General features: G+C 37.5%; 1 pseudogene; it reads right to left on the bottom strand.

Moving 5' to 3' along the window:
* Positions 1–983: 983 nt before the first annotated feature.
* LOC133825569 (protein CHROMOSOME TRANSMISSION FIDELITY 7-like) lies at positions 984–20,234 on the bottom strand (annotated as a pseudogene).
* Between the last annotated feature and the right edge of the window lie 4,934 nt (positions 20,235–25,168).

The following is a 25,168-nucleotide window of genomic DNA, read 5'->3' as shown; positions in this document are numbered from 1 at the left end:
TTTGAGTTGAAAGAAAAAAGTACTAAGGCACCCTAAAGACTAAGCATGCTAAGCAGTCACTGATGATCACCTCCTTCGTAATGTCATAAAATATACCCTCTTTAGCAAAGCAAAAGTCTCAACTCACTAATCAATATTTATGTGTTTGTAATCGAACAAATTGTCGTAGCAATTAAGTCACTTTAAAAAGGTGATGAGGAATTTACCTATAAATAATTTTTTTGATTTAATGTTGTTGGTACTATATGAATTATTTAAAAATAATAGTAAAAATAGAAAAATATTTTTTGTGTGTTAAAAGAGATGGAGTCTCACATGAATTTGGAATGTATATTTAGTGAGAATTTTACCCTTGGCGATGTACCCCAAGGGGTACCCAATTTTATGCGCATGAATGAGAAGACACACACTTGACCATCACACACGCACCGACATCGTCCGTCCGTCCAAGCTGGTTGGTGTGTACATTATGAGTTTTCCTTAAAAAAAAAAAAAAAGATTTTCCTCTGAGTTTTTTCAAGTAGCTATGGAGTGTATGTGAACAACTTCCTTTAGTATAAAGGAATATCGTACAATAACAAACTGGACTATTTTTTCCTAGGAACAATGCGATTGATAGGCTATTTGCATACTTGGAACCGAGCAAAGAAGGCTATTATGCATACAAAAGAATCAAAGTAAAAGAAAAAGTGAGCAAAGAAAATAACATTATCAGTAGAACTATATTAAAGTATGTTACTGTTAGATTTCACATTTTCATAACATTCTTTTAAGAATGTAGAAAAGTCTGTCTTTTCTTTTTTCTTTTGATAAACGTACACAGTAGGTATTAGAAGAATAGTATTTCAGTAATTTTCAATCTTTTGGAGACCTAATATTTATGAGAAATGATGGTATAATTTGTATAACTTGTTTAATTGGAAAATTAACACCCCAAAAAAAGAGAGAATCATTAGTGAAGTGAATGATCATTGGCCTCCAACTTATGTTGGCACAATAGAGTTTAAAATGTTAGATTTGTAAACCAAAAATGATCATTTGCCAATGTAGTTTGATGCCAATGCCTTCCCACTCGAAGTGAGTGGAGAAAATGCTAGCTAAGACCGTTCAAGAACAAATCCAGTCCAAAAGCTTTTCTTGTATATGAATATGAAAAGAAAGAAAAAAGAGTCAAAATTCAATAAAGACGAAATGAATAATTAGAAAGAACAAGTAATTTCAACCCAATCCCAGTGTCGCAAATATAGTACATAAGAGGCCCATGTATATCTTGGCATTATATTACCATGTCATATGACATAACACATACACACTAAAAATCCCAGAGGATGCAAAAGTTCAACTTTATTGGAATTCTATTTGGGTCTGGGGTGCCAAAATAAAAAACAGTTTTCTTTACCTCACTGCATCCAATAACTGAGTAGCTATTTGTTTTCTTCTGTTGACAGGAGACACTAAATTGCTCTAATGCCACAGATGGCTGCCACCGGTACCTCCTCACAAATGATTGCGCCACCAAGAGCTCCATCCAACTGCTTGGTATTAGTAGCAGAACGAGATCTTTTCAGAGTCTCCCTCAGAAAACTAATATCCCCAAATTGGAGGATAGTTGGTCTGACTCTTTCTTCTTTTGTGTTAATAGTATAAGCGCATCTATCCGCTGAATTTGAGATGACTTTGAATGTCTTCTCTATTGGTTCCGCAATTAGGCAACCAACTACCTTATTGGATACAATGAACAATAAGACCTGCAAGAGCAGTATAACAAGTCTAGTTTCATTTTTTTTATTCTTTTTCTAAACACTGAATTATATCCCATATCACTGAAGATTTTTTTAAAAAAGAAAAACCAAAGAGAATCCGATCCAAGTACATTGTGACGAAATTCATGAAGTAATTTATTAGGAAATATATATATTATTGTACTATTTATTTATTTCATTCTTTTTTCTTTTCTGTTTTTCCGTTATTTGTTACCGTTGGTTTGTCGTTTTGTTAGGCTGGTTATAACCAATTCGGTTAAACCTGTTTTAGAGCTAAGCTTATATATAGGATTGTATTAATCAAGTTTATTCAGTCACGATTAATAGAAAACATTTTCCAATCCATGCTTCGCAATATGACCAGAGCGGGAAGGTTAAGCCTTTCCCTGTTCGATCCGTTTCTCCGCCCACCTGCGTTCCAGCTCCGGCGTAGCCGTGCACTCTGATTCTCACGATTTCTTCCTCATCATTCCGCTGCATCTCATCTCTCTAACCTGTTCGATCGCATCCGAGTTCTTGAATCTCAGAAATGTCGACAGATCCTCAAGTTCACTCTCCGTCCGATCAAAGCTCGATTCCACAAGGTGATCCTCAAACACCTTCAACTCAAAGTAATCCGAGCCTTTCCTTTGCTGCGATCAAGAATCCTCTTGAAGATCCGGCCAATCCTTACTTCTTGCATCACGCAGACAACCCTGGCAATACCTTAGTTTCACAACTCTTAACCGGACAAGACAACTATGTGTCATGGAGCAGAGCAATGCAACTGGCCATTTCAGTCAAGAACAAGATCGGTTTCTTGGACGGTTCTATCTCTAAACCCTCTGTTTCTGATCAAAATCTTTATACTGCTTGGATTAGAAACAATAATATGGTGATTTCTTGGATTTTGAATTCTGTTTCTAAAGAGATTTCCTCTAGTATACTGTATGATGAGTCGGCTTCGGCCATTTGGTCAGACCTTAAGGTTCGATTTCATCAACGAAATGGACCTCATATTTTCAATTTGAGAAAGGATCTCATGAATTTAAAACAAGAAAACCAAAATGTTAGCATGTACTTTACTAAGCTCAAGACTATATGGGAAGAACTAACCAATTACAGGCCAAATTGTACATGTCACAGATGCACTTGTGGAGGAGTCAAGAAACTCCAAGAACACTACCACATGGAGTACATTATGTCCTTCCTCATGGGACTTTCTGATGCTTACTCACAAGTCCGTGGTAGCATTCTTCTCATGGATCCATTGCCTGAAGTAAATCGAGTCTTCCACCTTGTGACTCAAGAAGAGCTTCAAAAGGGAAATACATCTGCTAACTCAGATCCAAATCATGCAATGGCTTTTGCATTTAAAGGTGAAAAGAACGCCAGCTCTAGGAATGACAATCAGATTCCTAAAGGTCATCCACAAAAGAGGAATAGGCCGTTTTGTACTCATTGCAATGTTCTTGGACACACCATAGAGCGTTGTTACAAGATCCACGGATATCCTCCAAAGTATAACAAGCAACAAAAGCCTACTGAAGCCAGTGCAAATCAGATCAATACTTGTGATACTCCTAACACAGTTTCTACAGACAGTCACACTCTCCTTCCGCAATTGACAACTGGTCAATATCAGCAACTCCTGAATCTACTTGCTGCTCAACAATCTGGTATGAATAACTCGGAACCATCAACTTCAATAAGGTAACTCAGGTATCATCCTATCTCATAATTCCAAACTTCCTTTGAATAATTCGTGGATCATAGATTCTGGAGCAACACGTCACATTTGTGCAAATATAAATCTGTTTCAATACATATGCAAGATTTCTACCACTAAGCTAATTTTACCTAATAATGAAAGTGTTTATGTATGTCAAAGTGGATCTATAGTTTTAAATAATGATACCGTGCTAGAAGATGTACTGTATGTGCCTAATTTCAAATACAATCTCATCTCAGTTAGCTCACTTACTAAAAATGCTTCTGTTGCTATGCATTTTACATCTGAGTTCCTTTTTATACAGGACAATGTCAGCAAGATGATGATTGGAAAGGGTAGTGTTATCAACGATTTATACATCCTTGATGCTACACCAAAATCCTCACCAATTCTATCTGTTTCTGTTGAGACCTGGCATTCTCGCCTTGGTCATTTATCAAATAAACGATTAGACTTGCTTAAAGATGTTATCCATTGTAATTCTTCTGCTTTGAATAAGTGTGAACCTTGCTATGTTTGTCCAAAGGCTAAACAAAAGAAACTCTCTTTCAGTAATAATAACAGATTTGCAAACAAAGTTTTTGATTTAGTTCATTGTGATGTTTGGGGCCCATATCATGTTACCTCACACACTAATCACAGATATTTTCTAACTTTAGTTGATGACTATTCTAGATTTACATGGATATATTTGATGCAATATAAGTCTGATGCTTTGACTATAATTCCCAATTTTCTATCATATGTTCAGACACAATTTCATTGTGTTTTTAAGACTTTTAGGTCAGATAATGCACCTGAATTAATGTTTAAAGATCTCTTTCTTAAACATGGCATATTACATGAGTTTACATGTGTTGAAACACCAGAACAAAATGCTGTTGCTGAAAGGAAACACCAACATTTATTAAATGTGGCAAGTGCATTATATTTTCAGGCTAAAATACCAATTAAATTCTGGTCTGATTGTGTTTTAACTGCTGCATACATAATTAACAGGATTGCTACACCTTTGCTGAAGCATAAAACTCCTTTTGAATTACTTTTCAGCAAGAAACCTAAATATGACCATTTGAGATCTTTTGGCTGCTTAGCCTTTGCATCAACTTTATCTGCTCATAGGAATAAATTCTCACCAAGGGCTAGAACTTGTGTTTTCATTGGATATCCACAAGGGGTTAAAGGATATAAATTGTATGATATAAATGAAAAACAAGGTTTTATTTCTCGTAATGTTGTGTTTCATGAAAATATTTTCCCTTTTCATAAACTGAATAATGACAATCCTTATTTGGATCCTTTTTCTCAATTGGTTCTGCCTAATCCTATTATATTAAATGAATCTGCATTATGTGATTACCCCACCATGCATGGCTCTACTATGCCTTCTTTTCAGGAACAAGAATCAAAGACATCAGAAGGTTCAGATGTCAACATTCATGCATCCCCTACACCTTCAGATGTTTCATCTCAGGAACAACTTCCTATTGCTCCTAGGCGATCTAACAGGACTACTAAAACACCAGCATATCTAAGAGATTTTGAGTGTTATTCAGCCATTCAAGACAACTCCTCCACACCTCATCCTTTGTCTAAATTTATCTCTTATGATCATTTATCTGATTCTTACAAGAATTTCATTTTTGCAGTATCCTCTCAAAAGGAACCACACAATTATCTTGCAGCTATACAACAAGATCACTGGATTAAAGCTATGCAACAGGAACTAGATGCACTCATTTCCAACAACACCTGGACTCTCACAGAATTACCCAGTAACAAAAGAGCGATAGGCTGCCGTTGGGTATATAAAGTGAAGTACAATAGTTATGGGAGTGTAGAACGGTATAAAGCCCGTCTTGTTGCACAAGGTTACACGCAACAAGAAGGGCTTGATTTTTTTGATACCTTCTCCCCTGTTGCAAAGATGGTTACCTTTAAATTGCTGCTAGCTATATCTACAATTCGAAATTGGCATATATTACAATTAGACATTAACAATGCTTTCTTAAATGGAGACCTCAATGAAGAGGTTTATATGAATTTGCCTAAGGGACTAACTCTGCCTAATTCATCTGATACAGGTGCTAATCTGGTATGCAAGCTGCACAAGTCAATCTATGGACTCAAACAGTCGTCAAGGCAGTGGTACAAAAAACTCACAGATGCACTCGTCCAAGAAGGCTTCCAGCAGTCCCAAGCTGACTACACACTCTTCACCAGAGGCATCAATGACTCCTTCATTGCTCTACTCGTGTACGTGGACGACATTATCATCACAGGGCCTAACATTTCAGTTTTGCACAAGTTACAAGACTCTCTGCACAAAAGGATTAAGCTCAAAACACTTGGCAAACTCAAATACTTTCTTGGCTTTGAGATTGCTCGAACAAACGATACTCTGTTCCTGTGCCAACGCAAATACACACTCCAACTTCTTGAAGACACAGGATATATGGGTAGCAAACCAAGTAAGACTCTGATGGATCCAAGGCTGAAACTTGATAATGAACAAGGCGAAACTCTAGATAATCCTTCTCACTATCGACAGTTAATAGGCCGCCTGCTCTACCTCACCTTATCTCGGCCTGAAATCACCTTCGCAGTCAACTGCCTCAGCCAGTTCATGTCAACTCCTCGCACTACTCACCTTCAAGCTGTGCATCACCTCCTCAGATATTTAAAAGGTATTCATGGCCAAGGACTCCTCTATACATCTTCTTCAACCATGCAGCTTCATGGATTTTCAGACTCGGATTGGGCTTCTTGCCCAACCACAAGGAGATCCACAACAGGGTTCTGTGTGTTTTTGGGCGATTGTCTTATCTCCTGGCGTACAAAGAAACAGCCTACCATATCCAAAAGCTTTGCGGAGGCTGAATACCGTGCTTTAGCAGCCACTGCCAGTGAACTCACTTGGTTGAGATACCTTCTTCAAGACTTTCATTTTCCACAATCCAGTCCTTCATTCATTTACTGTGACAACCAATCGGCAATCCACATTGCCAATAATCCCACATTTCACGAACGAACGAAACACATAGAATTGGATTGCCACTTCATCAGAGACAAAGTCAAGGACTCCACCATTCGCCTTATACCAATATCCAGCTCTCTCCAATTAGCTGATGCTTTCACAAAACCCCTCTGCTTTCCTGTGTTATCTTCTCACATATCCAAGATGTCCGTTTACAACATCTACGCTCCATCTTGAGGAGGGGGTATTAGGAAATAGATATATTATTGTACTATTTATTTATTTCATTCTTTTTTCTTTTCTTTTTTTCCGTTATTTGTTACCGTTGGTTTGTCGTTTTGTTAGGCTGGTTATAACCAATTCGGTTAAACCTGTTTTAGAGCTAAGCTTATATATAGGATTGTATTAATCAAGTTTATTCATTCACGATTAATAGAAAACATTTTCCAATCCATGTTTCGCAATATAATTTCTAAACCTATGAATGATTTATGGATAAGAAATGAAAAGTTCAAATTAGAAACAGTTTAATAAAACATGGAAAACAGTAACTAAGAATTCAAATGTAGTTGATATAAAAATGAAGAAAAGAACATTCTAAATTGACAGAGTAAAAGTACGATTATATCACCTTACAAAACTTATAGAAAATAAATCCACTTCCAAGATCAATCTCCATCATGTTCATAACTCATTCAACCTGCAAGCCATAATGTTTCACTCACATAAATATTAACTTATGTAGGTTTTATTCCTCCCAAAATTCAACTAATTTAACTACCTTTATTTTTTGTCAGCTGCCTAACTAACTCTCCTAGTCATCATTATTGTTGGTCTATATATATATATATGTTTCAATAAGGCTGGTTAGATACACAGTTTTAAAACAGAGGAAGAGCAAGAGCTCCAAGATTGAGAAAGAGAGAAGATCAAGAAAGTGAGAGAAGTGAGTTGAGAAAGAGTGTGGGGTTTTGGGCTATTGTATTGAGCAATTTCACTACTGTTGTGACAGTGAATTGCTCAGGTGAGTGAGTGAATGTTTCACTGAGTTTGAGTGCTTGTTGGATAGCCACACTTGACTGTATGTTTTCTCCATTGATGATCAATAAAAGCCTCCATGATGATGTTCCAAAACTGGATGTAGAAGACTAGGAAACGAGTCTTTGAACCAGTATAATCCTATTGTGTATTTGTCCATTTCTATTCTTTGATTCAAAACTTTCTGTTGTGCATTGTTTCATGAGTTATACATTGTTAGAATTTGTCTATCTAACTTGTGTTTTGTGATCTTGAGAATGCAAATTACAACAAATCAGAGACAGGTTACACGGTCTAAGTTCCAAGCTCAAGATCAAAGAAGATTTCTGCTACAAGATTGATCAAGAAAGCTCCAAGAACTTATGTCAACTATGGCAAAGTTTGAGTTAGAAAAGTTTGATGGAACAGGGGACTTTGCCTTGTGGAGAGAGAGCCTTAAGAGCATACTTGTGCACCAGAAAGTAGCTAAGGTTCTTGGAAAAGAAAAGCTGTTGTCCGAGAAGAAACCAGATGAGATCGCAGAGATGGAAGAAATGGCATACTACACTATCATTCTGCATCTATCTAATAATGTTAGGAGAAATTTGACCAAGGTGACTAAAGCAAAAGAAGTATGGGACAAATTGGAAGAGTTGTACTTGAAGCCTTCAATCTCAAGCAAGATTAATTTTCTTGATAGGTTATATGGTTTTCGAATAATCCCTTCTTTTTCTTTAGATGATAACATTGACCAGTTTAATGAGATTATTGTAGGTTTGGAAAACATAAATCACAAAGTGGATGAGGAAAGCCAAGCCATCATACTGCTGAGATCACTTCTGATTGCATATCAAGACGTCAAAGCTGCTATTAAATATGGAAGGGATGTAATCTCCTTGGAAGATGTTCTTGGTGCTCTAAAATCTAAGGATTTTGAGCTACAATTGGAAAAAGAGTCTAGGAAGGAAGAAGTGTATTTGGCCCGAGGAAGAACAACTAGGAAAGGTCCATCAAGAAATCATCATTCCCATTCAAGATCCAAGTCTCGGGGAAGGGATACTAGAAAATGCTTTTTCTGTGGAAAGCCAGGACATATACAGAGAATTTGCTACAAAGTTAAAGATCAACAAGGCTATTCCAAACTGCACCAAGACCAAAAATCAAAACACAAGTACAACAATCACAATAATGAGCTGAAATCTATCAAGAGAGATACGGCTACCATTGCTGAAAGAAGTGAAGAATACTCATCAGATGGAGAACTCTTTTCCATCTCAGAAACCTCATTAAACAGGGAGTGAATTCTAGATTCTGGATGCACTTATCACATGTGTCCAAATCAAGAGTCATTTTTTGATTATAAATCTATTGATGGTGGAAAAGTGCTATTTTTCATGCAGGGTTGTGGGAATCGGCCAAGTGGCTGTCAAGCAATTTAATGGAGAGATCAAAGTCCTATCCAATGTAGGGCACATACCAAATCTTAAAAGAAATCTAATCTCTCTTGGGACACTTGAAGATGAAGGCTATGGTTATAAATCTAGTGAGGGAATCTTAAAGATTACAAGAGGCTCATTGGTAGTCATGAAAGGGAAGAAAATAAATGGTCTTTATGTGTTGGATGGAGAAACAGTTCCAGCTGCTGAAGCAGACATGGTGAGAAGCCAAGAAAATGATATGAAAATCTGGCACCAAAGACTTGGACATATCAGTGAACAAGGCATAAAGGAATTGCACAAGCAGGGCATAATCGAGAAGCTAAAGGTATGTGCCTTACCATTTTGTGAAGCCTGCATATTGGGAAAACAACACAAGATTAAGTTCACAGCCGCAAAACACAACACAAAGAGGATACTTAAGTATGTTCATGCTGACTTATGGGGGCCATACAAAGTGCCTACACACTCAGGTAAACAATACTTCCTTTCTATTGTTGATGACTTTAGTAAATGTGTTTGGACATCTATTAAAAACTAAAGTTGAATGTTTAGATCAATTCAAGACATGGAAAACTCAAGTAGAAAACCAAAATAATCTGAAAGTTAGTACACTTAGGATTGACAATGGTTTGGAGTTTGTAAATAACGAGTTTGATTCTTTGTGTAAAGATTGTGGCATAACTAGGCATAGAACTGTTGTTAACACTCCCGAACAAAATGGAATTGCAGAAAGAATGAATAGAACCTTGTTAAACAAAGTGAGATGTTTATTGTTTAGTTCCGCTCTAGGCAAAACATTTTGGGGAGAAGCACTAGCTACAACCTGTTACTTGATAAACAGAAGCCCGAATAGGTCTATAGATTTGAAAACTCCTTATGAAAAATGGTATGGTAGATTGCCTAATCTTAGACATCTCAAAGCATTTCGTTGTACTGCATACGTACATCAAACCAAAGATAAGCTAAAGCCTAGATCAGTAAAAGGTATTTTTCTTGGTTATGCTATTGGCACTAAAGGATATAAGATATGCATTAACCAAAAGGGAAAACTTAAGATTGTCATAGCAAGAAATGTGACATTTAATGAAATTGACTTTCCTCACTTAATCTCCGAGAAGGGTAGTTTGTTGAATGACTTTGCAGGTAACTCATCAAGCAAAGAAATGGCAAAGACAAAAATTGAAAAATATGCTGCAGACTCAGGTGAAATTGAGATTGGAGATGAGGAAATAGAAGAGGAAATAGAGGTCTCAAATGATCAAGAAGATCTCTCTAACTACCAACTTGCTAGAGATAGAGCTAGAAGAGATATACAGCCTCCAACCCGATATGCAGAAGTAGATTTAATAGCATATGCACTAGCTTCTGTCCAAAGAGAAACTCATGAACCATTAAGCTATGAGGAAGCTGTAAATGGGGTACACAAAGACAAATGGACTGTAGCTATGAGAGAGGAGATGGAATCACTTGACAAGAACAAAACTTGGGAACTTGTTGTGAAGCCTCCAAACCAGAAGGTAATTGAATGCAAGTGGATATGCAAGGTGAAAGAAGGAATAACTGAGGTTGAACCACAGAGATTTAAAGCTAGACTTGTAGCCAAAGGTTTCACTCAGGTGGAAGGCACGGATTACACATAATTTTTTTTTCTCCTGTTGTTAAATACAAGACAATAAGGCTGCTTCTATCATTGCAACACATCAAGACATGGAAGTGGAACAACTTGATGTCAAAACAGCCTTTCTAAACGGTTATTTGGAAGAAGAGATATACTAACAACCACCTGGTTTTCAGGTGGAAAGCAACAAGTCAGGACTAGTTTGCAAGCTCAAGAAATCCATATATGACTTGAAACAATCCCCAAGACAGTGGAATAAAAGGTTCAACTCTTATATGCAAACAATCGGGTTCACAAGGTCGGATTTTGATCATTGCCTTTATTTAAAAAATCTGAATCTATCTACAGCAGTATACTTGTTGCTTTATGTGGATGATATGCTCATCTTGAGCAAGGATAAGGCAGTAATTAAAGGACTAAAAACTAAACTCAAACAAGAGTTTGAAATGAAGGAACTTGGTCATGTTCAGAAAATTCTTGGCATAGAAGTTACAAGAAACCGAAGAGATGGAAGATTGTATCTGAAACAATCAAATTACATTCAGAGAGTGGTCCAGAAGTTTAATCTACAAGATGCCAAGAGTACATCAGTACCTTTAGGAGGTCATGTTGCACTGTCCAAAGAACAGTGTCCTGTCAACTCAGAAGAAGTCGACGAAATGAGCAAAGTGCCATATGCTATGGCTCTAGGTTTCCTAATGTATATAATGGTTAGTACTAGACCAGATATTGCACATGCACTCAGTGTTCTTAGTAGGTTCATGTCAAATCCCGGTTTAGAACATTGGCAAGCTCTCAAATGGCTTCTATGGTACTTAAAGGGAACTTGGGATTATGGTTTGGTGTACAAAAGAGCTGAAAAGGATCTTGAACTAACAGGTTATGTGGATGTTGATTATGCTTCAAACAGGGACACTCGAAGATCTACTACTGCTTACATCTTCATGACTAATGGGAACTGTGTGTGTTGAAAAGCTCAGCTGCAATCTGTTGTTGCTTTATCTACCACAGAGGCAGAATTTATGGCTACTACTAAGGCATTTAAAGAAGCTATTTGGTTGCAGGGCATTTTACAAGAATTAAAGTTGCTGAATGGTAAAGCAAAGGTGTACTCGGACAGCCAATCTTCAATTCATCTATGAAAGAACCCTATGTATCGTGAGAAGAGTAAACACATTGATATAAGGCTTTTTGGATAAGGGAGAAAATTGAAGATGAGACTATTGACTTAGATAAAGTAAAAACAGAAGATAACCCAGCTGATGTTGGCACTAAAATCTTGACAGTAAGTTTAGGGATTGCCTAAACTTGCTTAGTCTTTGGAACTAATAGTACATTTAAGGAATACCATCTTGGAGAAGGATCTCAATCTTTTTCAGTTGTTTTTTTGGAAGGAATAAGGTGGAATTTGTAGGTTTTACTCCTCCCAAAATTCAACTAACTTAACTACCTTTATTTTTTGTCAGCTGCCTAACTAACTCTCCTAGTCATCATTATTGTTGGTCCATATATATATATACATGTTTCAAGAAGGCTTGTTAGATACACAGTTTTAAAACAGAGGAAGAGTGAGAAGCTCCAAGATTGAGAAAGAGAGAAGATCAAGAAAGTGAGAGAAGAGAGTTGAGAAAGAGTGTGGGGTTTTGGGCTACTGTATTGGGCAATTTCACTACTGTTGTGACAGTGAATTGCTCGGGTGAGTGAGTGAATGTTTCACTGAGTTTGAGTGCTTTTTGGATAGCCACACTTGACAGTATGTTTTCTCCATTAATGATCAATAAAAGCCTCCATGATGATGTTCCAAAACTGGATGTAGAAGACTAAAAAACTAGTCTTTGAACCAGTATAATCCTACTGTGTATTGGTCCATTTCTATTCTTTGGTTCAAAACTTTCTGTTGTGCATTGTTCTATGAGTTATACATTGTTAGAATTTGTCTATCTAACTTGTGTTTTGTGATCTTGAGAATACAAATTACAACAACTTATTTCTTCTTTCTTTGTTCAACAAATATCATATTTTTTTAAAATAAAAGAAAAACAAAAAAAATACTCCTTCAACTCATTCTTCTCTGTAATTACATAAACATTTCTTTTGACTTGAGTGAAAGTATAAATATTCAATCCAAACCTTATTTTTTTTAGCAGTAGAATCACTATCCAAAACCATAACAATCCGACCACCTTCAATGGTAGCAATGTAAAAATAACCCTTTCACTAGACCAACCCTGCAATATTTAATATTAATAATTTTGATAAAAGCAAGAACCAAATCAACACAACAAGCTGTTGGAACTTTTTGTTAAAAGTGAAAAGTGAATTGTTAAAAATTGAAAAAAGTATATTTATGTGTGATATGGGAAAAGTCCCACATGGATTTGGAACACTCCTCCAAGAGTGTATATAAGATACAAGTGTCATGCATTGAGGTGTGCCCCAAGGGGTACCCAGTTTTGTACGAATGGATGCGCGCACCTCCTCCGTCCGTCCGACTGGGCGGGTGGTGTGGTACTTTATTTTTTTGTTGAAAAAAAAATATTTAATACAATAAATATTATTTATTTATTAATTAATTTAAAACGATTTATTAGGAAGCAGTAAACATGATATGTTTTAACTGCATATGACCACGTGACAATTCCTCCCACAACGCGATTGAGTAAACGCTTTCTTACCATTTTATTGTGATCAACTTCTCTACATAAGTCAGATTAGAATAACGGGAGAATACATATTTTTTACAGAAAACATTCTCTTCTAAAATAATCAAATTTTCTCTGAGCTTTTGAGGGTGAACGAGAGCGAAGTCTTTCAGTGTAGAGAGGTATCGTATACAGTGGTTGTTTTATCTTAGAGACGACGTGGTTGATAGACTATCGTGCACACTTGGGGCAGAGTCGCGAAACGTCTTAAAGAGAGCGACATTGTCCGCGACTTAGCCAGAAACTTTATCAGTAATTTGTTCCAATTTTTATTTCAATTAAGAGATAACAATTTTAAGATGTTTTGTTCTGCTATGGCTACTACCGATGCTTTTTCTGGTTCTGCCTCTACTGATATTAACAAGTCATTTCGTTTTGAGGGTTTGCACTTTAAGCGTTGGAAACAAAAGATGCTCTTTTATCTGACCATGAAGAAGGTTGCGTTTGTCCTCACTACTCTGAAGTCGGTTGTCTCTAAACCTTCGACCGACAAGGACAAAGAGACTGAACACGAGAAGCAACAAAAGAAATTGGACTCTTGGGTTGAAAATGAATTCCTCTGTAAGAACTTTATTCTTAACGATTTATCTGATGATCTCTATGATTATTATAGTTCAGACAAGTCAGCAAAGGAAATTTGGGAGGCACTGCAAAAGAAATATGATATAGAAGAGGTGGGGACTAAAAAGTACGCTGTCAATCGCTACCTGAAGTATCAAATGGTGGACAATAAATCTGTGGAAGCCCAATCTCACGGAATTCAAAAAATCGCGCATGAGATTATCTCAGAAGGTATGACTCTTGATGAATAGTTTCAAGTTGTTGTTTTAATTGAAAAATTACCTCCTTCCTGGAAGGATTTTAAAAATGTACTCAGGCATAAGACTAAGGAATTTTCCTTAGAGAGTTTGATCACCCGCCTTCGTATCGAGGAGGAAGCAAGGAAACAAGACCAGAAAGAAGAGGTGCTTGTTGTCTCTAACTGCAACCCCAAGAATTCCACACCTGCGGTTCTGAAGCCTAATGGCAAAAAATTTAAGAATCAGAACCGCAACTCGAATTCAAATTCCAACCGCAACAACCTAAACACTCCTCGAAACAACAATTAGAGTCGGAACCATAATAGGAACCAACCTGGAAGGCAGCAACCTCCACCTAAACAGAATGACTCTGGACAATTCCTTTGTTACAATTGTAACAAGTGAGGTCATATGGCACGTAAGTGTAGGAACAAGCCAAGCACTGCTCCGCAGGCTAACTTGACTGAAGAAGCTTTTACAGCTATGATTTCTGTGATCAACCTTATTGGTGGATCAGATGGGTGGTGGGTTGACATTGGCGCTTCACGCCATGTCTATTATGATCATGCTATGTTTAAAACATACACTGCTGCTGATGATAAGAAAGTGTTGTTGGGAGATTCCCACACCACTATTATTGCTGGGATTGGGAATGTGGAGCTCAAGTTTACCTCAGGAAAGACTTTATTACTGAAAGATGTAATGCATACTCCTGAGATGAGAAAGAATCTGGTTTCTGGTTTTTTGCTTAATAAGGCTGGGTTTACTCAAACTATTGTGGTTGATTTGTACACCATCACTAAGAATGATATTTTTTTTGGGAAGGGTTATGCCACTGATGGCATGTTTAAGTTAAATGTTGAACTCAACAAAGTTTCTCCTTCTGCTAATATTTTGTGTAATTTTAATATTTGGCATGCTAGACTTTGATATGTTAATAAACACATTATTGAGAACATGAGTAACATTGGTTTAATTCCTAAAGTATCAAATAATGATTTTGAAAAATGTGATTTTTGTAGTCAAGCAAAGATAACTAAGACACCACATAAATCAATTACTACAGAATCTGAGCCTTTAGATTTAATTCATTCAGATATTTTTGAACTTGATGGAACGTTAACTAGGAATGGTAAACGTTATTTCATCACTTTTATTGATGATTGTTTTGACTTTACTTATGTGTACTTAATGAAAAATAAAAGTGATGCGCTTGACATGTTCAAATTATTTGTGACCGAAATTGAGAATCAATTCAATAAGAAAATTAAAAGGTTTTGTAGTGATAGAGGAACTGAATATGATTCAAGCATGTTTATTGAGTTTTATAATTCACATGGCATTATACACGAAACCATTGCACCATATTCACCTAAAATGAACGGTAAAGCTGAAAGAAAGAATCGAACTTTTACTGAATCTGTCGTGGCTATTTTATTGAATTCTGGTGCTGCATCTCATTGGTGGGGTGAAATTCTTTTGACTGTTTATTATGTGTTGAATAGAGTTCCTAAGTCTAAGAGCAAAGTTTCACCATATGAGATCTTGAAAAATAGGCAACCTAACCTGTCTTATTTTAGAACGTGGGGTTGTTTGGCTTATGTTCATATTCTTGATCCTAAGAGAATTAAGCTAGCAAGTAGAGCCTATGAATGTGTATTTATCGGATATGCAATTAATAGTAAAGCATAGGTTCTATGATTTAAATGCGCATGTTATTGTGGAATCAAATGATGCTGATTTTTATGAACATAAATTCCCTTTTAAATTGAGAAATAGTGGGGGCGCATCTACTAGCAACATTCCTACGATTAGGAGTAATGAGCATATTGAGGATAGAGAATCAGAACCTAGGAGAAGTAAGAGAGCTAGAGTTGCTAAAGATTATGGTTCTGATATCCATGTCTATACATTAGAGGAGGATCCTGCTAACCTCCAAGAAGCCTTGTCTTCTTTAGATGCTAACCTCTGGCAAGAAGCCATAAATGATGAAATGGACTCTCTTGAGTCTAACAATACGTGGCACTTAGTTGATTTACCTCTTGGTTGTAAGCCTATAGGTTGTAAGTGGATTTTGAAAAAGAATTTGAAACCCGATGGTACTGTTGATAAGTACAAGGCTCGCTTGGTAGCCAAGGGTTTTAGGCAGAGAGAAAATATGGATTTCCTTGACACTTTTTCACATGTTACAAGAATAACATCCATTAGAGTTTTGATTTCCCTAGCTGCCATTCACAATCTAGTTGTACACCAAATGGATGTTAAGACTGCTTTTTTGAATAGTGAATTAGAAGAGGAAATCTATATGGATCAACCTGAAGGGTTTGTGATCCATGGCCAGGAACATAGGGTTTGTAAAATGGATAAGTCTCTATACGGTCTCAAGCAGACACCTAAGTAATGGCTTGAGAAATTTGACAATTTAGTTATCTCACATGGGTTTAAAGTGAATGAAAGTGACAAATGCATTTATAATAAATTTGAGAATGACATTTGCACTATTGTATGTCTATATGTGGATGACTTGCTCATTTTTTGTTCGAATATCCACGCCGTGAATGCTATGAAATCTCTTTTATGTGCTAACTTTGATATGAAAGACCTTGGAGAAGCGAATGTAATCCTTGGTATTAAGATTACTAGGTCTAAAAAGGGAATTTCTTTGGATCAATCTCATTACATTGAGAAGATTCTAAAGAAATACAATTACTTTGACTGTAAACATGCTTGCACACCATATGATCCAAGTGTTAAGTTATTTAAGAACACTGGTGATTGTGTGAGACAGTCTGACTATGCGAGCATCATTGGTAGTCTTCGATATGCCACTGATTGTATGAGACCCGACATTGCTTATGTTGTGGGATTATTGTGCAGGTTTACTGATAGACCTAGTATAGAACATTGGCATGCTATTGAAAGGGTCATGAGATACCTTAAGAGAACCATGAACCTTGGATCACATTATCAAAAGTTTCCAGTTGTTCTTGAAGGATATATTGATGCAGACTGGAACACTTTGTCAGATGATTCCAAAGCAACAAGTGGCTATATCTTTAGTATAGCTGGTGGAGCTGTTTCTTGGAAATCTAAGAAATAGACTATTTTGGCTCAATCCACCATGGAGTATGAAATGATAGCACTAGCTACAGCTAGTGAAGAAGCAGGTTGGCTGAGAAGCTTGCTAGTTGAGATCCCTTTATGGGAAAAACTGATACCAGCTGTGTTGATCCACTGCGATAGTATCGCGACTATTGCTAAAATTCAGAACCGTTATTACAACGGCAAGAGACGACAGATACGTCGTAAGCATAGTACTGTTAGAGAGTCTCTCAACAGGAGCTATTAGAGATGGACCATGTACGCACTGATGATAACTTAGCAGATCCTTTGACGAAAGGATTAGCTAGAGAGAAAGTCCATAAAACATCGAAAGGAATGGGACTATTGCCTTTAGAGTGATGAATCACTCATGATGTTAACCCAACCTAAAGACTGGAGATCCCAAGAACTAGGTTCAATGGGTGATAACAAGTTGTGAAGTGATATGAGTTGGATCATGCTATTTCTATTAAAGCATATAGAAGCATGAATTCCTGAAGCGATGAGAGGATGGGTTAATAGAAACTCTTAATGAGATCTATACTCTATGTGGAATAAAGTACCGAGCTACAGGAGTACTCTTGATAGACTCACCTATGTGAATGTGGAAGTAGGGCCGCTTCCTATAGAATTTTGGGCAAAATTTCTAGAGCATTCACTATACTGGGATAGACGTGCATGGCCATTAACGCACAGGCTTTTTTACTACACCCTTGAAAGGTTGGTGTGTGGTACGATGTTAGAAATAGAGTTCAAGACTACGTGTCACTCTAGTATAATCTAAATCGTATTGACAACGCAAATGTTCAAATCGAAAGATACATTTATTTATGCACAATCTTGTAGATTCTGATATTGCTCGAAAAAATATGTTTTAAAAATTCAAGTGGGGGATTGTTGGAACTTTTTGTTAAAAGTTAAAAGTGAATTGTTAAAAATTGAAAAAATATATTTGTGTGTGATATGGGAAAAGTTCCACATGGATTTGGAACACTCCTCCAAAAGTGTATATAAAATGCAAGTGCCATGCATTGGAGTGTGCCCCAAAGGGTACCCAGTTTTGTGCGAATGGGTGAGGACTCACACTTGACCACCACACTCGCGCGCGCTGCCGTCCAACAGACCTGAGCTGGTAGGCGGGTGGTGTGGTACTTTATTTTTTGTTGAAAAAAAAAATTATTTAATAAAATAAATATTTTTTATTTATTAATTAATTTTAAAACGATTTATTAGGAAGAGCTGCGAAATGTGATCCGTTTTACTTGCATATGACCACGTGACAATTCCTCCCACGACATGATTGAATAAACGTTGTCTTACCGTTTTATTGTGATCAACTTTTCTACATAAGTCATATTAGAATAACGGGAGAATACATCTTTTTTACAAAAAAAAAATCTCTTCTAAATTAATTAAATTTTCTCTGAGCTTTTGAGGGTGTACGAGAACGAAGCCTTTTAGTGTAGAGAGGTATCGTATACAGTGACTGTTTTATCCTGAGGACGGCGTGGTTGATAGAGTGTCGTGCACACTTGGGGCAGAGCCACAAAACATCTTAAAGAGAGCGACATAGTTCGCAACTCCGCCAGAAACTTTATCAGCAATTTGTTCCAATTTTTATTTCAACTAAGAGATAACACAAGCCCATTTCAAAATGACTTTCAAATATTTCTACCTTAAATTGAATTCCATGGGTATAGTTCTTATGAAAATCCTTATGAGACATATGGAACAACTATGAAGGTTAAAATCAGACTGACCCAAATCTAAGTGGTACTGGGAATAGCTTCTCTTCTTGTTTTTCCCCATTGTTCTCCCTGTCCGAAACAGTTTTTTCAGCCATTGGCCGTCTTTGGCATTTTCTCTTTCCCCACTTCATCAATAACAGAAGAAAAATAAAATTCAGTGATGAAACAACTATGTTCAACTTACAGAACTCACCAAAAAAGTAAAATACAAACCCACAATTCTGAATTCACTTTCGACATCTTTCATTTTATATACAACCATATACAAATACAAAGCAATACCTGTTTCGGTCGGGATCTCTTCGAGTTTATATGTTGAAAAACTAGTGTTCTTTTTCCTCCCAGATGTCTAATTTGTATCTTCTTCAGAAACTGGAGGTGGGTTAGGGGATTCAATCGAAGCAGAAGAGGAGGAGGTTTTGAAAAAGGTACCGATTTTGGACTGCATTAATGCAAATTTTCTGCCTTGCCCAAATCACAACCTCAGGAAAAATCCTTTTATGTTTTTCAAATAATCTGATAAATCCACTGTCGGCAGCAGTGGATATATTGTTATACAAAGCTCAAAAAGATCAAATTTTGTCTCTAGAAACCTAAAGACAAACAAGACCCAAACAAAATTAGAAAGAGAAATCGCTTAATCTAGAATCATAGAGCTGGAAGAGACAATGAAATTGGTGGAAAGAGCAGCAAGGAACAAAGAGAAACGAACAAACATAGTTCTAGCCATCAAAATCCAAACTTCAAAACTGAATATAGTATCAAGAGAAGGCGAAAAGGAAATAAATAAATCTTTTACCAGATGTTTCAAACTTGCCGAAGAGTGACAATGGAGGAATAGATGGAGCTGGAAGGAGAAGTCGTGAGCATTGGAGTGGAGAAAGAAAAAAAAGAAAAAATAAGCGAGAGATTGAGATTGAATATTGTTCTCAAATTTGATTAAATTGGGCGGCAAAAAAGATTTTGATAGATGGCCATTTCTAAGAGCATTCCCGCGTATTTGTATGGAATTTTTCGTTTCATAACTTGAATTGGGCCTCTTCCTAATCTTTCAATTGGGGCTCCACTATTTTTGGGTAGTATAGGAAATTTTTAGAAATATAACTTCTATGGCTATAATTTACAACAGGGGCTATACTTTTTTAAAATTTTATTGGAAAAATTAAAAACTATGGACAAAAACAGGGAACTACAAAAATGGGAAAGAACACATTCAAAATAAAAAATAGATAAGCAAACCAAGGATGAATTCGACTTAGAGACCAAATAAAAAACTGAGAGTGGAATAGCTAGCAACCATGAAATTCAAATGAAGAGCAACCAAAATCCAACAACCTCCTAAAGCTCTGACCGGCTATTCAATCTTCTTCTTCTTCTTCTTTTGCCGGCAACGTTCATAACTCCTTCTTCTGCTGCAATCTTTAAACGGTTAACATGTCTAAATTTTTAAGTTTTTTAGGTAAGCGATTAATCGTATTATTGCAAATATAGTTTCTATGGTTTTTTTTTTCTATCTTTAGATATGTTATAGGTAATTGGTGACCTTCACCTTCCAATATATGTGTATATTTATGGGTTTTTTGAGATAATTGATTACTTATGTTACTAAAAATATATCTTATTCTTATTCTTCTTTTTCATATTTTCATGAAGATTTCTTCTTCTTTTTCTTCAATAGTTTTTTTTTTTAGTTTTTATGATTGCTTTTGATTTATATCATTTTTTTAAATTCAAATTTGATGTTTCTTTTTAGATTTAGGATAAGTAATAGCTTCTCCAAAAAGACATTTTTAGAGGAATTATTTTCCAATGTCTTGACTGTTGTCATGGGTATCAGGTCTTTGTCTTTTCCTAAAGCAATTTTAGTCTAAAAAGCAGTATTTTGTCGATTTCTTTCATCGAAGTTTACAGAATTTATATATTCCATCGTTTTCATTGGATTTTTTCTGGTTTGTCTCACGCTCAATGGAGGATCTCAATAAGTTGGTTCCAAGAATAAATACAATAAATCTGGCAGAGGAGGATGAAGAAGAACTAGATCTACAAGGTAATAACGAAGCAACTGAAGAGGTAGAACCAGGATTTAACTGGAGGCTGGCTCTGGTAGGCCGATTCATTCAAACAGGGTCACTGGATTTCCCCTCTATGCAACAGACGCTAGCTTCTATATGGAGACCTGGAAAGGGAGTCTTCATCAAGGAATTGGATAATAACAGATTCTTATTCCAGTTTTATCACGAACTGGACATCAAGCGAGTCGTGGAAGGAAGTCCCTGGTATTTCAATCGTAAAGCTCTCATAATTTCGCGGATGAACCAAGACGGCAACCCGCGGTGTGTCCCTCTCAACTTCCTAGATGTGTGGGTACAGATTCATGATTTGCAAGCAGGCTTCATGACGGCAAGTGTGCTCAAGACAGTGGGTAACTATATTGGGATATTTGTGGAGTCTTGCCCAAAGAATTTCTTGGGTGGATGGCGTGAATACATGCGTATAAGGGTTCGGGTTAATCTGAGTAATCCATTGAAGAGGAGGATGCGTGTCAAAAAAATAGCAACAGAGTGGTTTTGGATTATCTTTAAGTACGAGAATGTACCAACGTTCTGCTTCATCTGTGGGTTGCTGGGTCATTCTGAACGCTTCTGCCCTCGCCGGTTTGATACTCCTGAGGAAGAGCTTGTCCAACCATATGGAGAATGGATGCGCGCGCCCCTTCGTCGGCAAACCAGGTTGATCGGTGACCAGTGGCTCCGGCGTAGTATAACTGCAGATCCGCCGTCTCCATCCATGGCTGAATCTTCGTCCGTTACAGCTATCGGACCCTATCCCCCAGCTAGCGTGTCCCCAGAAATCTCGCTCGAGATCCACGGTTACAGCCCCACGATTCAAGCCCCCACAAATCGTGGGTTTTCAGTTATGCAGATTGAGGGATCTACTCTGTCAAAAAGTCAAATGGCTTCCACCTCTCAGAATAATGAAAAGGCACGTGAGAGTAAAGAATCATCACATGGGCCTCTTATTATTGAAACTAAAAAGAGGGGAACCTTAGAGGTTGTGGGCCGTGAAGGGTCCTCTTCTAATCCAGCTAGCCGTGACACTCAAGTGGGCCGAGAGGAATTGGGCCGAGAAGAGTTAGGCCCTTATTTAATGGATATTGTTCCAGCGGTAATCAGAGGGAGTGAAAATAAGCTGATCATTGAAGAAGTCGGGGTTAACAGTAGCATGCACGATGACCAAATGCATGAATCTTCACTAGATTCAAAAAACTTGGATACGGCAGGTACCGTCATTCGGTCCTGCCAAGAATTATGAGTACCATCAGCTGGAATTGCCGCAGGATTGGGACCCCGTGGACCGTTCAATTCCTTAAGGAGATAGTTCTCCAAAAGAAACCCAATTTCATATTTCTCTGTGAAATTTTATGTAAGAAGGATAAAGTTGACAGAATAAGGAGCTCTTTGGGGTTTGAAGGAATGATAGTGGTGGGAGCCCAAGGGCATAGTGGAGGTCTAGCAATTTTATGGAGGTACAAAGATGAGGCTCAATTATTATCTTTTGGCAAAAACCATATTGATGTTGTTATCACCACCAAGGATAGACCAACCCACCGGTTAACAGGAGTTTATGGTGAACCTAATCGTTCCAGGCGCGCATCAACTTGGCGACTTCTTCGTCACCTAGCAGATTCCTCTCCTTTACCATGGTGCGTTATAGGAGATCTTAACAACACTCTCACTATTTCTGATAAAAGAGGAGGCCGCCCTTATCCATCTTGGTTGTTGCAAGGTTTTCAAGAAGCTATCAATGATTGTGGACTTGTTGACATGGAATTATCTGGTTACTAGTTTACTTGGGAAAGAGGTCGTGGCTCTGACCATTGGGTAGAATGCAAATTGGATTGTGCTTTGGTTAATTCTGGGTGGTTCCATATCTTCCCTCGGTCTGTACTCATCAATCTTGAAATATCCACCTCGGATCATTGCCCTATCCTTCTTGATCCTGTGCATGTATCTACACTTCCTCCTAGACGTCCGTTCAAGTTTGAGAACGCTTGGCTCAGGGAACCTATGTGTGGGAGAATTATTAAGGAAGTTTGGTGGAAAGATCGAGCAGTTCCTCTTATAGATAAAATTTCCTATTGCGCCGAAGCATTGCAAGAGTGGGGTAAAAGCATAACGGGCAATTTCAAACAACGATTGGATAGATGCAAGGAAACCATTAGGAGACTGAAACCCTTCAGAGATCAAAGATCTATTCAGGAGCATGAAGAGGCCAGTAAAGAATTGTTCGAAATCTTGACCCAAAAGGAAGTGTTTTGGAGACAACGCTCCAAACAATTATGGTTGAGAGAAGGCGATCACAACTCCAGGTTTTTCCATGCAGCTGCTAGAACCAGGAAGCGGTCAAATAACATCCACTCTCTGTACAATGAGTCTCATCAATTTGTTGATTGGAATAATGGTCTTCAATAGCTCATGGTGGAATATTTCTAGACTTTGTGTTAAGTCCACAGTTCCGTGCTGGGGCCCTGTTGTTAGATGTATTACAAAGGCTATTACTCCTAATCAGAATCTTGCGCTTTTGTCCCCTATTGACGAGGAGGAGGTGAAAGTTGCAACCTTTCAGATGCATCCTGACAAGTCGCCAGGACCAGACGGTATGAGCCCTGGCTTCTACCAAAAGTATTGGCATATTGTTGGGTCTGATGTAGTTAATGAGGTGCGTAGATTCTGGAGGGAAGAAAAGTTTGATGACCGATTGCCTCTTACCAACATTGTGCTTGTCCCAAAGAAAAAGAACCCGATGTCAATGTTGGATCTTCGCCCTATCTCGCTGTGTAACGTGTTATATAAGATCATATCGAAGGTATTGGCGAATAGACTGAAACAAGCAATTGATGACATCATCTCAGAGTCACAGAGTGCCTTTATTCCAGGTCGGTTAATCACAGATAACATCATGATTTCCTATGAGCTAATGCATTATATGAAGAGAAAGACCACAGGTAAATAGGGGTACATGGCCCTCAAATTAGACATGAGCAAAGCATACGATCGTGTGGAGTGGGACTATTTACAGGCGGTGCTTCGTAAGATGGGATTTGATGAAAAACTAGTGAGATTGTTCATGGTCTGTATCACTTCTGCCAGGTATCAGATTACTCATGCTGGTAAAGTGTTTGGTCATATTATTCCGGAGAGAGGGTTGCGCCAGGGTGATCCTTTATCCTCTTATTTATTTATTATTTGTACAGAGGGCTTTTCAGCTCTGTTACAGGATTATGAGGACAGGAGGCTCCTTAATGGCATTCAGGTTGCTAGGGGTGCTCCTAAGGTATCTCATATGTTCTTTGCAGATGACAGCTACATTTTTTGTAAAGCTTCAAATATGGAGGCACACCAAGTTTTGCAGCTTCTGGGCATCTTTGAGAGGGCTTCTGGGCAGAAAATAAATTATGATAAGTCTTCTATTTTCTTCAGTAGGAATACATTACCCCAGGTCAGAGATACAATATGTGGTGATATGTGCATTCATGAGGCTGACGATAATAGTACCTATTTGGGGTTACCTAATATATTGGGACGCAATAAGTCGGTGATCCTAGGCTATCTCAAGGATCGAATACGTCATCGAATCCAAAGTTGGGAGAGTACATTTTTATCAAAAGTAGGTAAGGAGATCTTATTGAAGACTGTGGCTCAAGCTCTCCCTAACTATGCTATGAGTGTATTTCTTTTCCCTTTGGATACAAGCAGGGACATTGAGCGCTTAATGAATAAATATTGGTGGTCCTCCTCATCCAAGAAATCTAAAGGCATTCATTGGCAAAGTTGGAGTAGGCTTAGCAAACCCAAAGAATCGGGTGGCCTTGGTTTTCGCTCCTTACATAATTTCAATCTTGCCCTTCTTGGGAAACAAGGTTGGCGTCTCTTGAAACATCCTCAGTCACTGGTTAGCAGATTGTATAAAGCCAGATATTATCCTCAAGACTCTTTCCTTTCAGCCAAGATAGGCGGCAGCCCAAGTTATATTTGGAGAAGCATAATGGCATCTCAAGAGCTCATTCGACAAGGGGCAGCAGTTAGAATTGGGGATGGTAAGTCAATCAACATACTGGAGGTTCCTTGGCTCCCTAATTCAGACCCGTATATCCACACCACTTCTACAGTACTAGTCAATAAAAAGGTTGTCCAGCTAATGAAGGTTGACCAATGCGAATGGGATGAGGATTTACTTCAAGATCTTCTTATTGACAGGGATATTAGTATAATCAGGAATATCCCAATACAT

Source organism: Humulus lupulus, chromosome 3, assembly GCF_963169125.1.
Source record: "Humulus lupulus chromosome 3, drHumLupu1.1, whole genome shotgun sequence".
NCBI classification, from domain to species: Eukaryota; Viridiplantae; Streptophyta; class Magnoliopsida; order Rosales; family Cannabaceae; genus Humulus; species Humulus lupulus.
This window is presented reverse-complemented; position numbering and strand designations above follow the sequence as displayed.